Source organism: Molossus molossus, unplaced genomic scaffold, assembly GCF_014108415.1.
Source record: "Molossus molossus isolate mMolMol1 unplaced genomic scaffold, mMolMol1.p scaffold_m16_p_12, whole genome shotgun sequence".
NCBI lineage: Eukaryota > Metazoa > Chordata > Mammalia > Chiroptera > Molossidae > Molossus > Molossus molossus.
In genome coordinates, this window is record NW_023425347.1 from 30,618,357 (window position 1) to 30,633,001 (window position 14,645).

At 37.4% G+C, this 14,645-nt stretch overlaps 1 pseudogene; it reads right to left on the reverse strand.

Moving 5' to 3' along the window:
* Positions 1-240: 240 nt before the first annotated feature.
* On the reverse strand, positions 241-1,387 carry LOC118626266 (annotated as a pseudogene).
* Positions 1,388-14,645: the final 13,258 nt, after the last annotated feature.

A 14,645-nucleotide genomic window follows, 5' to 3' on the forward strand; every position in this document is an offset into this window, starting at 1 on the left:
GTTTAAGCTTAGTTTTCTTATACTTTATTTGAAATAACTATGAACAAGTACTACATCCTTACTAAAGAATAGGTTTAACATTTTAATGAGTATAAACTGGTATCAGTTTCAGTAAAATCTTAATTTCCTGTGGATCTTGACAAACTACTTCCTCCCAGAAAACACCAAACATTACAAAGTAAATACTGAACTCTTGTTAAATATCAGTGTAAATGACTCAGCGTGGAGAGAGGTTTTTCTTTAGAATGACAACAAAAGAAAGAGTGACTTCTCTAAAAGTGGAAAAATTAGCCCATCTCTTTCTTCGGGCATTGCAGGAAAAGACTTTTTTGCTGCAGATATCAGCTCAGGCTTTGGGGCTGGACCCGTAGCAGGAGGTGGTGGTTTCTTTGGTTTGGGAAAGTCCTTATCTAGTTCATCTATCTGAACAGAAAAACTGGAAATACTCCTTCTTTACCATTAATTTCACCCTCCTATGGGTCAGCTTCTCCAATCTCCTTACTGATCAAATGGAGATTCTCTTCCTCGTTCAAAGTAAGTTACTCTTCATTAGTACCTTTATAGTCAAATAACGTTCTACAATATTTCTTAGCTTTAATTTTACCTTCAGGGTCTGTTTTGTTGTTTCCACCCTCTGAGTTCTGGATCCTAGTCACTGTATGATTAAGGACTTTTCTGTTTTTTCCTCTTCTCTCTCACTGGATATTCTTGTCCTAAGTTTCACAGAGCCTTCTTTAAAAATATCTCTGAATTCAATTTCTTGAATTTTCTTTGGCTGTGTAACTGATCCAAGTGCATTTCATTCCCATTCCCCCAGAGAGGAGAGAAATAAGGTGGGCCCTGTGCAAACAGTTTCTGAATCCTCCTGGGCTTCATGAGTCTCACCTTCATCTGTTACCTCTAATTCTTTCACCATATTTGAAGAAAACAGTCCCAACTTGTCATTCGGGGTTCCCCTTCACCAGCCTTCTTCTACCTTTTCATTCAAATCAATACTATCTCTCAATTTCAGCTCCAGTTCACCATCATTTTGTGGAACGTACTCAGATAACTTTACACTGACACTTCTTGGTCTCCTTAATGTTTTTAGTTAGTGGGTGTGGCTGAATTCCTCCAGTGGAAAGTCCATAGGTGTTTATTTGTTGTATAAGACTTGCTATATTCCCATGCCATTCCCACTTGATGGGCAAATTGTCATCCTTAGATTCTGTCTTCCTCTTAATTTCCTTAACAAAATCATCAGGAAACATTTTCTTCTCCCATTTAGTTCTCCTTGTCATCCTTTCTCCGTTAGTTTTTTCACATTCCTGATGATTTTCCCAACTCGAATAGTTAATTCATCATGATGTACAGCATCATAATAAAACCCCACAATACCGTCAGCCATGTGGGGGTTCCAGCTGGGAGAAGCCCAGTGCCTGGTATTTGCTTCTGCTTGAATCAACTATAGTGTACAATACATTGGAACCAATAGTCCTTAGGATAAAAACTATCCATGTACAGATGGTGACCAGAGTGATCAATTAAACTCCAGATGTATAAGTACCGTAAGTACATATTCAGAGTTGTGAATAGAATACGGATTCCCACGGTATTAACCTACTTTCAACAAGCCATGCAAATAAAGTGAAACATAGTCTGTTCTATACAATTTTCACAGTCTCAATTGCTGTAACACGAGAAATGGTTTGTTAAAGGGTAGAAACCCTCAACTGCTTTTAAACCACAAAAGGCCATCAGTTACAGCTGGAAGCTTCTACCTATTCAGAATATTTGGTAATTATGGACAATACTCTCACTGTTTAAGTTAATAGATTTTGTATCCTTGGAATTAAAGTGCTTTTAAACCATGATAGGACTTAATTTTTCTTTAATTTCTAAAGAATTCTGCCCTGGCCAGTTTGGCTCAGCGGTTAGAGCGTCGGCCTGCGGTCCGGAGAGACCCGGGTTCGGTTCCTGCTAAGGGCGCGTACTTCGGTTGCAGTTTGTCCCCGGCCCTGGTTGGTCGTGCGGGTGGCAGCCACTCGATGTGTCCCTTTCACATCGATGTTTCTCTCTCTCTCTCTCTTCCTCTCTCTCCCTCCCACTCTATCTGTACAAAAAAATGGAAAAATATCCTCGGGTGAGGATAAAAATAAAATAAAAATAAAAATAAAAAAAAGAATTCTGTAATGCCCTGGCTAGTTTGGCTCAGCAGTTAGAGCGTCAGGCTGTGGTTCAGAGAGACCCGGGTTCGGTTCCCGCTAAGGGCACGTACCTCGGTTGCAGTTTGTCCCCGGCCCTGGTTGGGTCATGCGGGTGGCAACCACTTGATGTGTCCCTTTCACGTCGATGTTTCTCTCTCTCTCTCTCTCTCTCTCTCTCTCTCTCTCTTCCTCCCACTCTATCTGAACAAAAAATGGAAAAATGTCCTCAGGTGAGGATAAAAAAAAAAAAAGAATTCTTTAAAAGCACTCTTTTTGTTGTTGTTAATCCTCACCCAAGGATATTTTTTCCATTGTTTTTTTTTTTTTAGAGAGAGTGGAATGGAGGTAGGGAGGAGGGTGGAGAAAAAGAGAGAGAATCATCAATGTGAGAGACATATCCATTGATTGCTTCCAGAAAGACGGCCGGGGAAAAACTGCAACCGAGGTACATGCCCTTAGTGGGAACCAAACCCGGGTCTCTCTGAATTGCAGGCCGACACTCGTAACTGCTGAGCCAAACCAGCCAGGGCCTTTGCTGAGCCTTTAAATAAAAACCATGACACCTCTTCCTCAGTTCTTTTCCTTTTTATTTTCTAGCCAACTCTTCCTAAAGTAGTTAATCCACTTCTATGCCTACAATTGTTACCACCTGCCACTATTTCTCCTCTCCTTCCACTAAACAGACCCACTCTCCCTGTGTTCCCATCTTGGCTCTATGTCTATGGTTTTCTACTCCATTTCCACTTACTCTTTTAGGCACATCGGTTGAGTATGCGATGTTTTTACTTACTGCTCTGCCTTATTTCATCCTGTTCCCTCTGCCGGGGCCCTCCATCTCATCTTTCTATCTTACTCATCCTTTCAGGCCTACAGCAAACTTCGCTAGTTCTGTGAAGCCATTCCTGACTCAACCTTCACATTAATTTAACATTTGCTTATAATCACAGCTGAGTGCCACACAGTCTGGTTTATAGTGTCATTAGTTGTAAATTTTGCTTATTTCCTTCACTGATCTGTGACTTCCTGGGAGGTAAGAAGTAAGTACTACTCAACTTTGCATTGCTCTGTTACCAAGTATGTACTAGGAGCATAGAAGACATTAAGTACTTCAGTTTGTGATAATCAGGCTTTGAGCAACTCTCAGTTCTGTTTTCATAAGATACTCCTTGAATTGAGTTGAAACATTGATGGGATTGGTTGTCTGCAAGAAACATTTCTGAAATATTAAATTTTATAATTTAATGCTAATAGGATTTTAGTGTTGAAAGTAGTGTATTTCTTGCTAAGTCATCAAGAAGCATCCAGTCTAAAATATAATAAAAATGTATAAAATAGAGAATTATACTTATAAAAGCCTGTTGAAATGAACAAAGCCTGGTAATATAACTTTTTAAATACCATTAAAAGTAATTGAGCCTTGCTCGGCTGGTGTGGCTCAGTGGTTGAACGTCAACCCATGCACCAAGAAGTGGCTGGTTCAATTCGTCAGGGCACATGCCCAGGTTGTGGGCCCAATCCCCAGTGGGGGGCATGCAGGAGGCGGCCAAATAATATTCTCTCTCATCGACGTTTCTCTCTCTCTCTCTCTCCCTCTCCCTTCCTCTCTCTCTAAAAATCAATAAGGAAAAAAAAAATTTTTTTTAAAGAAATTGAGCCTCAAATATTACCGAAAAAGTAAAGTTGGTGACTAAAATTTCATTAGTGTTTCTCTGGAACTTTTCAAGGGAAAGGTATCTGGATAACTCAATATGAATATCTCACTTGGCATGACAGTCACAGTCTTACGTAATGCATCAGATATTCACAAAGAGCACCAAAGAGAGATATCATAAGGAATTTGTTTTTGTTTTTTTCCAAGAATAAGATTTTCATCATACCCTGAGGTTCTGCTCACTAACACAAACACAGATAAAACTGAATATGCTGTAGCAATGATCAACCAAGTATATTTATTTAGACTAGAAGAATATAAACATTTTAACTATCAGAGCTAATTAGCATATTTGGAAGTGGAGATACAAAATGTTACCACATAAAGTACAAAATCAATTACTTAAAATGCAAATAAATATAAATAGAGGAGGGCTGGGGCAGAACATCAAGATCATCACCAGATACAGACTTGTGAAAATGCAGAATAGGATCAGGAGCAAACACAAACACTTTTCTCTCCCTTCCTTCTCTCTTCCTCTAATAAAGGTTAATTTAGTGCTTATTACATGTCAGGCACTGCGCTAGATATAGGAAATATAGAAATATAAAAGCCTTTCTATATCTTATCCTCAGATTTAAGAAAAGAGTAAATAAATAATTGCAATACAAGTTAAATACTATAATAATGAAATATTCTGTGAGGCAGAAGAACCCTTAAGGTTGCACAGGAAAAAAGAAGAGAAGGAAAGTTAAATTTATGTATGGAGTTGGGGTGAGGGGTTCTACTTCCAATGAGATAAAAATGTGAGGTGATAGATGACAGCCAAGGAGCACACCTCTAAAGGAGTGTTGTACAGTGAAAAGTGTGTTGGCTTGTCTTATTGGAACAAGGAGCTTGTGTTGGGCATAGAGGAATATACGTTTAAAAATATAGGCAGGCAAAGGAAGTTTGTGCCTCGAGAGCAAGGGCCTGGGAAACTTGAAATTTCTTTCTTTTTTTTATCCTCACCCAAGGACATTTTTCCATTTTTTGTTCAGGTAGAGTGGGAGGGAGAGAGAGGAACAGAGAGAGAGAGAGAGAGAGAAACATTGATGTAAAAGGAACACATCGAGTGGCTGCCACCCGCACAACTGACCAGGGCTGGGGACAAACTGCAACCGAGGTACGCGCCCTTAGCGGGAACCGAACCCGGGTCTCTCAGGACCGCAGGCCAACGCTCTAACCGCTGAACCAAACCGGCCAGGGCTTGAAATTTCTTATTAATCCATTACCATTGTGAAAATAGGCATATGCCAGGAGGTGCTTTCATCTTCCAACCTGCCATTAGGGTTTTGGGAGGGGAGGCCTCATGGGGAGCATCAAGGTGTGAGAATCTCCAGAATCATCCAGAATACACTCAAAGCAGATAAATGGCTCTAGTCTCTCCCCTCCTCTCCTACTTTCTCTCTTACCCTATACTGGTTGGCTTTCAAATGGAAGTAATCTGAAAAATAAAGGAGGTTCAGTACTCATTGGTACAGAATTGTGAATTAAAGAAGACAATTTTCTTTCCATGTCTTGATGGCAGAACCATGTGTTTAGTTTATTATAACGAGTTTGAACATGATATTCTCTGATAGGAGAATTACTACAGATAATTTAAAAAATGCTAAAATATCAGGTCATAAAATTAGCATACAAAAATCACTATAAAGAAGCTATAATAGAAGATCCCATTTACAAAGGAAAAACTAAGAAAAAAAGAAAAGAAAGTACCTAGGTATGAACAAGAAATGTCCAAAACATATAAACCATAAAATACTTTTGAAAGATATAAAAATAAACTTGAACAAGCAGAAAGACATGTTTTAGATACAAAAACTCAACATCATAAAAATGTCAGTTCTGAGTTGTTTTTTTTTAATAACCTTTTTTTAATCCACACCTGAAGATATGTTTTTATTGATTTTTTTTTTAATCCTCACCCAAAGATAATTTCCCATTGATTTTTAGATAGACTGGAAGGGAAGGAGGAAGAAAGAGAGGGGGAAACATCGATATGAGAGAGACACATTGATTGGTTGCCTCCTGCACGACCCTGGCCAGGGCTGGGGATTGAACCTGCAACCCAGGTACATGCCCTTGTACCAGAATCACAACCCTTCAGTCTGTGGGCTGATGCTCTATCCACTAAGCCAAACCAGCCAGGGTTTTATTGATATTTTTGAGAGAGAAAGAGAGAGAGAAACATCAATGTGAGAGACAACTGTCGATTGGTTGCCCCCCATATGCACTCTAACCAGGGATGGAACCCATAACCTAGGTATATGCCCTGACCAGGAACTGAATCTGCAACCTTTTGGTATATGGGATGAAACTCCAACCAACAGAGCCACCCGGCCAGGGCAGTTCTCCCTGAGTTGTTGAATAAATTTAATTCACCCAATAAAAATATATTTGGTTTTTTTTTTTACTAGAAAACTGGAACTAGACATTGATTATAATGTTTATTTGGAAGAACAAACAAGAATAACCTGAAAAATCTAAAAAAGAGAAGCAATGAGGGGCCTAGCCTTACCAGATTAAAGAACATTTTACAAAGCCTCCATAATTAAAACCAAGTGCTACTGGCACATGAATTAGCAGAGAAACAAATACTGTAGAATGCAATAGAAAGTCAAGAAATAGACACTAGTCCAGCCAGTGTGGCTCAGTGGTTGAGCGTCAGCCCATGCAGAAAGAGGTTGCTGGTTCAATTCACGGTCAGGACACATGCCCAGGCTGTATGCCTGATCCTCAGTCGGGGGCATGCAGGAGGCAGCCAATTGATGTTCTCTCTCATCGGTGTTTCTCTCTCACCCTTTCATTTCCTCTCTCTCTAAAATCAATAAAGAAAAAAATTTAATAAAAAAAAGAAATAGACACTAATGTATAAAGAAATTCAGTAATTGATAAAGACAGCACCATGAATCAGAAGGTAAAATGTGGACTTTTAAATAAACAATGATAGAATAAGTAAATAACCATATAAAAAAAAGATACAATTGAACTCATTTTTTTCTTCTATTTTCCTTTTTATTGATTTTATTTCTTTTTTTAATTTATTTTTGTTACAGATGTTTCTTCTTTTTCCCCCCTAGACACCCTCCTCCCCATCTTATCCCACCACCCCCAGCATTGTTGTCTATGTCCATTGGTTATGCATACGTGCATATAAGTTCTTTGGTTCATATCATCCATCCCCCCCCGCCCTCTTACTCTGAGGTTTATCAGTCTGAACCATACTCCTTTCTAGGTCTCTGGGTCTATTTTGTTCATCAGCCCACCTTGTTCATTATATTCCACAAATAAGTGAGATCATGTGGTTTTTGTCTTTCTCTGATTGGCTTATTTACCTTAGCATAATACTCTCGAGGTCCCTCCATGTTGTCTCAAAGGATAAGAGATCTTTCTTTCTTATAGCTGCATAGTATTCCATTGTATATATGTACCACAGATTTTTTATCCATTCATCTATTAATGGACACTTGGGAAGTTTCCAGATCTTAGTGATTGTAAATAGTGCTGCTATGAACATAGGGGTACATATAGTCTTTCTGATTGGTGTTTCAGGCTTCCTGGGTATATTCCTAGAAGTGGGATCACTGGGTCAAATGGCAGTTCAATGTTTAATTTTTTGAGGTAACACCATATTGTTTTCCATAGTGGCTGCACCAGTCTGCATTCCCACCAGCAGTGTACTAGAGTCCCCTTTTCTCCACACCCTCACCAGCACTTGTTTGATGATTTGTTGATAGCAGCCATTCTGGCAGGTGTGAGGTGATACCTCATAGTTGTTTTGTTTTGTTTTGTTTTGTTTTGTTTTGTTTTGTACATGCCCCCAGCAGAAATCGAACCCAGGACTCTCTGGTCTGCAGGCCAATGCTCCAGCCGCTGAGCTAAACCAGTTAGGGCCCTCATAGTTTTCACTTGCATCTCTTTGATGATTAGGGATGTTGAGCATTTCTTCATATGTCTCTTGGCCATTTGTATGTCCTGTTTGGAGAGGTGTCTATTCAGCTCCTCTGCCCATTTTTTAATTGGGTTCTTTGTCTTCCTTTTGTTGAGTTGTATGAGCACTCTATGTGTATTGGAAATTAACCCCTTATCTGATGTATCATTGGCAATGATGTTCTCCCATACAGTGGGTTGCCTTTCCATTTTGATGGTTGTTTCTTTTGCTGTGCAGATGAACTCATTTCTTATACCACATACCAGAATAAATTCTAACAAGATTAGAGTCTTTAACATAAAAAGAAGAAACTAGTGAATAGTTCTATAACCTGGGAGTGAAGAAAATTTTCCTCTCCAGAAGCAATAAGGAAAAAGATTTATACATTAGATTTAATAAAAAAAAATTATATTATATAATAAACAACAGAATGAATAAAATTAAAAGGAAAAATTCCTAACTGGGAAAAATTCTGCAACCTTTATTATAGAGAAGGGATTAATATTCCTAGGATATAAAAAGCTTCTAAGTATAAAAAACAAAAAAAATTCTGTAGAAAAATTGAATTAGAGATACAGGAGTTCACCTGAAAAACTGCAAATATCTCTCAACCATGTGAAACTAGGTTGAATACAATCTCACTCAAGAATAGCAATGCAAGTCAACACTAAAGTGAGATATGATTTCTCACCTATAAGACTGATGAGAATTCAAAAGTTTGATGACAGTCTTTTGGTGAGAGTGTTGGGCAGTGTCCACTTTCATATATTGCTTGAAGGAATGCAAAATGCACAAGTGTCAATGGCAGGGAAATTGGCAATATCTGGCAAAATTCATATGAATTTCACTCAGAAATCCCACTTCTAGGAATCTGTCTCAAGCATACACTGACAAAAGTAAGAAAACATATGAAGCTATTTATAACTATATTCTTCGTATTGTCAAAAGACTGAAAAAATAAAACCATTAGTTCATCAATAGGGAAATAATTGAATAAATTGTGATACTGTACAAACTGTAGAACTACAAAGCTGTAGAAAGAAATGGGAAACATCTTTATATATTAGAACAGCATGACCACCCAGATATACTGTTAAGTGAAAGAAGAAAGGTGGAGAAAAGTGTTTTGGTAGATTATCATTTATCTAAGCAGGAATAGGAAAAATGAATGTATATGCACATGCCTATATACTTTTTAAAAATGGAATGATAAATCACACAATTTTTTAAATGGTTATCTGTGGGAGAAAGAAGCAGTAGGCCAGAGGAGACAGGGATAAAATATGTGTTTAATTATACCTTGCTTTTTTTAGTTTAGACTCTGGAACTATGCAAATATTTAATACAATTATAAAACAACATGAAAATTTTTTTTAAATCTGCAAGTTCATGATTATCTTTTTATTTATTTTTTATTTTTTTAATCCTCACCCAAGGATTTTTTTCTATTTATCTTCAGATAATAGAGGGAGGGAAAGAGAGAGAAACATCCACATGAGAGGGACATATTGACTGGTTGCCTCCCGCACAGCCCTGACCAGGACCGGGACGAACTGCAACCGAGGTACATGCCCTTGACCAGAATTGAATCCGCGACTCTTTGGTCCGCGGATTGACGCTCTAACCATTGAGAAAACCGGCCAGGGCTATTTTTATTTTTTAATTAATTTATTTTTGTTACAGATGTTTTAAATCTCTAAAAATTAAAAGCAAAATGAAACAAATTTACATATTCAGTTAGTGGCATAATCACACAGACAGGAGCTATTCCAAATGACTTTAAAAGACAGTAATTTGGCTGTATATTCCTATTGGTATATATTCTAAGGAAAAAGAATTGCAAAAACAAACAAACAAAAAAACAACCTTAAACTTTATTGGTATTAATTTGTTAGTGGAGGTGTTGATATTATCCTGAGATTATTATCCTGAGTGCATTGTGGGTTAAAGCAAATAAGCAACTATATTGGCATCACTAAAAAGTGGGATTTTTGCCTTGAGAGAAGGGAGACATAAATGTAAAAGAAAAGAGGAAAATCCCTGCAAGTACTAAATTTGAATTGGCAATATCAATAAGAACTCATAATGTATTTTATCTTTAAATATGTATTTCCTATCTCTACCCCCTGAAATGATCTATAAACAACGACAAACCAGAAGTAGTGAGCAACTGTAGTGCCCGGTTTGTAGGCTATATGTGCCATTTCCCACTAAAAGAAGTCTCAGGAGAAATGGCCGATTTCATCTAAGGCAGAAAATATAAAAGAAAAGCTTGGAATATTTTGTAATGCCAGAAATCAAAAAGGCAACCAAAAATCACTGGGGTCATGTCAAGAGAACTCAGGAACCATCTGGCCAAAGATATAATAGTTTAAGTTTCAATAAGTTATTAATAAAGAAAATAATTACAATGAGTTGAAAACAAACTTTATATCTATGAATTCACAGTGATTAGAAAAATCTAATTAGTCACATTTAGAGAATGCTGGGGTACCAATACTTTATTTTGAAAACTAATACAGAAGGAAAATAATCAAGCATTTATTCTGCCTTCCCTATATAGACTCTACCAAATAGCTGATGAGAGAAAATTTCTCATGATAAAAATATTCTAGCTAAAAATGTAGAAGGGTTAATAAACTCATCATTTTACAATCCATTATGAATTAATGGTTGTAGGCCTTGATCATCAGTGGCTGCTGACATTACAAAAAGAGAGATAACTAAATATTGTGTGTCTTTTAATGTTAGTACCTAACACCACATATGAAGTAATCTTTAAAAAAAAAAAAAATGTTCTTTTAAGTCCAACCTAAATGTAATCAAACCTAACTTAGATCTACATTACCAATTTATAGGAAATACAGAGGACAAAAGAATATATTAAATAATATCATGGGGATAACTCAGCAAAATTCAGCCTGTGGAAAATGTAGGACAAAAAATTGGTTTCTCCAACAAATAAATTTCAAGTTGAGGGAGAGAGAGGAAACCTATAGATTAAAAAAGACTTGAGAAACACAGCAACCTATTGCAATATGAACATTTTTTTTCTGGATTTTGATTCAAATACTATAAAAAAAAACTTTGTGAGATAATCAAGGATATTTGAATACCATATATTTGATGATATTAAGAAATTGTTCATTTGTTACATAAAATAATTTTGTGATTATGTTTTTGTAAAAGTCCATATCTTTCAGAAATACACATTGAAATATTGATAGATTAAGCCATATGAAGTCTGGAATTTGCTCCTAAGAAATGATAAGGGCAATAGGGGACTATAGATTAAACCAGATTGCCAATGAGTTGACCATTATTGAATCTGAGTGATGAAAATTCTTTATTCTGCCCAGCTGATGTGGCTCAATTGTTGAGCCTTGACCCATGCACCAAGAGGTGTGGGCCCAGTCTCCAGTGGGGGGCATGCAGAAGGTGTCAAATCGATGTTCTCTCATTGATGTTTCTCTCTCTCTCTCTCTAAAATCAATAAGGAAAAAAAAAGGAAAATATTCTATTTTCTCTACTTTTGTATATGTTCGAAATTTTTTATAATAAAAGTTTTTAAAAAGTCACCACCTGGCATCAGAACTCTTTGTTTGGGAAAACCTTTGATATTATGGAGAAGTGAGACCCTGAGGGCTTGAAGAGGAGACAGGGAGCTCATCAGGGGAGTGAGGGGGGGCATTATTAGTCCTGGAGATATATTTGCGCAGATTTATTGATGGAGAGAGAGGTAACAATAGAGATAGAGAACCTGAAAAAACAGGGAATTGAGGAGAGTTGATGAAACAAGGCCTTGTTTTAATAGTAGATTGAGCTCATTTACTCCTCAAAAGTTTTAGAAAAAATTAATTTCTCCTTAGCAAACATATCTTTCAATACTCTGCCCTTCAAAGATCTCATGCACTACTAAAATATTAACTCTCTTAACAAATGTATTCCAAATCAATACTTCTAATTTTGTTCTTTCTCTGCTTTTTGGGCATTTCCGTTTACATATCATGTAATTTCCTCTAACTTAACATGCCCACAAATTAACTCCTCTAACTGGACATCCTCCTGATGTATCTACTTACGTCAATGGGACTGTAATTCCCAAAGTCAACTGTTTGCTAATCCACCAGCTTCTCTTTACATCTTCATTTCCCTTGACACCCCCAGTCCCAGCCAACAAATTCAGCAGATTTTTTTTCTAGACCTCATTCTTGTTATTTTCTTTTCATTCCCATTACTATATCTTTATTTACAGATTATCCATTCATTCCAACAACTATTTTTTAAACTCTTGTTATATACCAAGCACTGTTCTAGATTCTGGGCATATACATTAATGAACAAAAACACCAGAATCACTTTCTTCATGGAGTTTTGCATTTTCATGGAACTCTAGAAATTCCATTATCAAGCAGGTAGGTTCTTAGTTGCAATAACCCAACAACTGGAAGAATCCTAAATTATCAGTCTTTGGTGATTTTCCCATCTTGATAGTTCAATTAAAATAGAAGCTCTGCCTCTTTCCCAGATAGGAGAACGAAGTCCTCTGGCTCTGCCCTCCACCCTGGTGGTTTCTTGCATGATATTGCAGAGGAAGCAGTTGTCCAAATCCCTCCCTCTGAAAACCCCATCAAATATTTAGACAACTGAATCGCACACTCAGGCAACAGAAAACAAGATTCAAATGTCTCTTAAACATATAAAAACATGTTATCGCCTTGGCCGGTTTTGCTCAGTGGTTAGAGCGTTGGCCTGCGGCCCAGAGAGCCGGGTTTGGTTCCCGCTAGGGGCGTGTAACTCAGTTGCAGTTTGTCCTTGACCCTGGTTGGTCATGTGGGTGGCAGCCACTCTATGTATCCCTTTCATGTCGATGTTTCTCTCTCTCTCTCTCTCTCCCTCTCCCTCTCCCTCTCCCTCTCCCTCTCCCTCTCCCTCTCCCTCTCCCTCTCCCTCTCCCTCTCCCTCTCCCTCTCCCTCCCACTCTATCTGAACAAAAAATGGGAAAATGTCCTCAGGTGAGGATTAAAAAATAAAACAAAACAAAAATGCTATCATAACATAATTGCAAATTAAAACTAAATGAAATATCATCCTGCAACTGTCAGATTGCTGAAAAGTAAAAGTGGAACTACCTATTTTGTTGACAGGATTACAGAAATAAATAAACTATTGTTGGGAAGATACAATCCATAATCCATTGAAGATAATTTGGAAGGTATTTCTGTTGCATTTATTCTTTAACCCAGCAATCTCACTTCTAGCAAGTCATCCTAAAATACACACACACACACACACACACACACACACACACACACCCTGGCCGGTTTGGCTCAGCAGTTGGAGCATCAGCATACAGACCAGAGAGTGCTGGGTTCAGTTCCTGCTAGGGGCACATACCAAAAAAAATATATATATACACACACACACACACACACACATATACATATAAATATATTTGCATTTATACAAAGTGACAAATATACAAGGTTATTTGTTGAAGAATTGTTTGTACTAGTCAAGGTTGGAATTAGCCCAAGTGTCCATCTATAGAAGAGTTTCTCATCTCCAGCACTAATTGATATTTTGAACCAAATAAATTATTTGTTGTGGGGGCATCCTGTGCACTGTAGGATGTTTAGCAGTATCCCTGGCCTCTGCCCATCATGTGTCAGTAGAATTCTTCCCTCAAAACCAAAATGACTACAGACATTGACAAATGTCCCCTGGGTCTGGGGTGGAAAGAGACAAGATCTTTCACACTCCCTGTTGAAAACCGCTGACCTATAGAGAACTGACTAAATGAACAATGGTGCATCCATAAGTGGAATACCATGCAGCTGTAAAAATAATGAGCAGCTTTCAATGTACTGATATAGAAAATTGATTGGATAATAAAAAATATGAAAACAAGAGAAGAAAGGAAGTTGCTATTTTGATTACTGCAAGGGTGCCAAGGAGAAAAAGAGGTGAGCCTGTATTTCCATTGCTCATAACACTTTTTAAAAGTATACAGAGGTGGGCAAAAATGGGTTTACAGTTGTGAGTACACAAAACAGTTTATTCTTGTGTTATTATTTATTCTCGTATTATATATTTTGCCATACAAACAACCGTAAACTTATCTTTACCAACCCTTGTATTTTAGATAACTTAAATTTTTAGCAGCATAAAAAGTAAGGCCTTGCCCTGGCCCGTTTGGCTCAGCAGTTAGAGCGTCAGCCCATGGACCAGAGAGTCCCAGGTTCAGTTCCCGCTAAGGGCACATACCTCGGTTGCAGTTTGTTCCCAGCCCTGGTTGGGGTCATGTGGGTGGCAGCCACTCGATGTGTCTTTCTCACATCGATGTTTCTCTCTCTCTCCTTCCCCCTTTCTCCCTACCACTCTATCTGAAGATAAATGCAAAAAAATAAATAAAATTCCTTGGGTGAGGATAAAGAGAAAAAAGTAAGGCCATACTTTTCATCAAGTTTCTATTCAGGAAATAGAAAGCTATAGAAAGAGAGAGCAAAAGTTCAGTTTATAAGTTATAAAAATATTTCTCATATAAATTGATATTTTATAGGAAGTGTTAAAAAAGATACTGTGTTAGAAGGTTAATTGTATTTGATTTTAACAGAAAATCTTGTGCCGCGTAAAGAATTGCTCAGAGATCTGTTCTAGATTCTATTAATAGCTGGTTTGGAAGTTATAAAGTTATATTTTTCTAACGGACTTTAACTTCCTTTTAAAAGACTTTATTAAAGTCCTAAGGCAGAACACAAGCACGCTCTGCTGCCTTTGTGTTTCCAAGAATGTAAAACCATCCTCCAGCTGTGACTCAAATAAGAATAGCTAC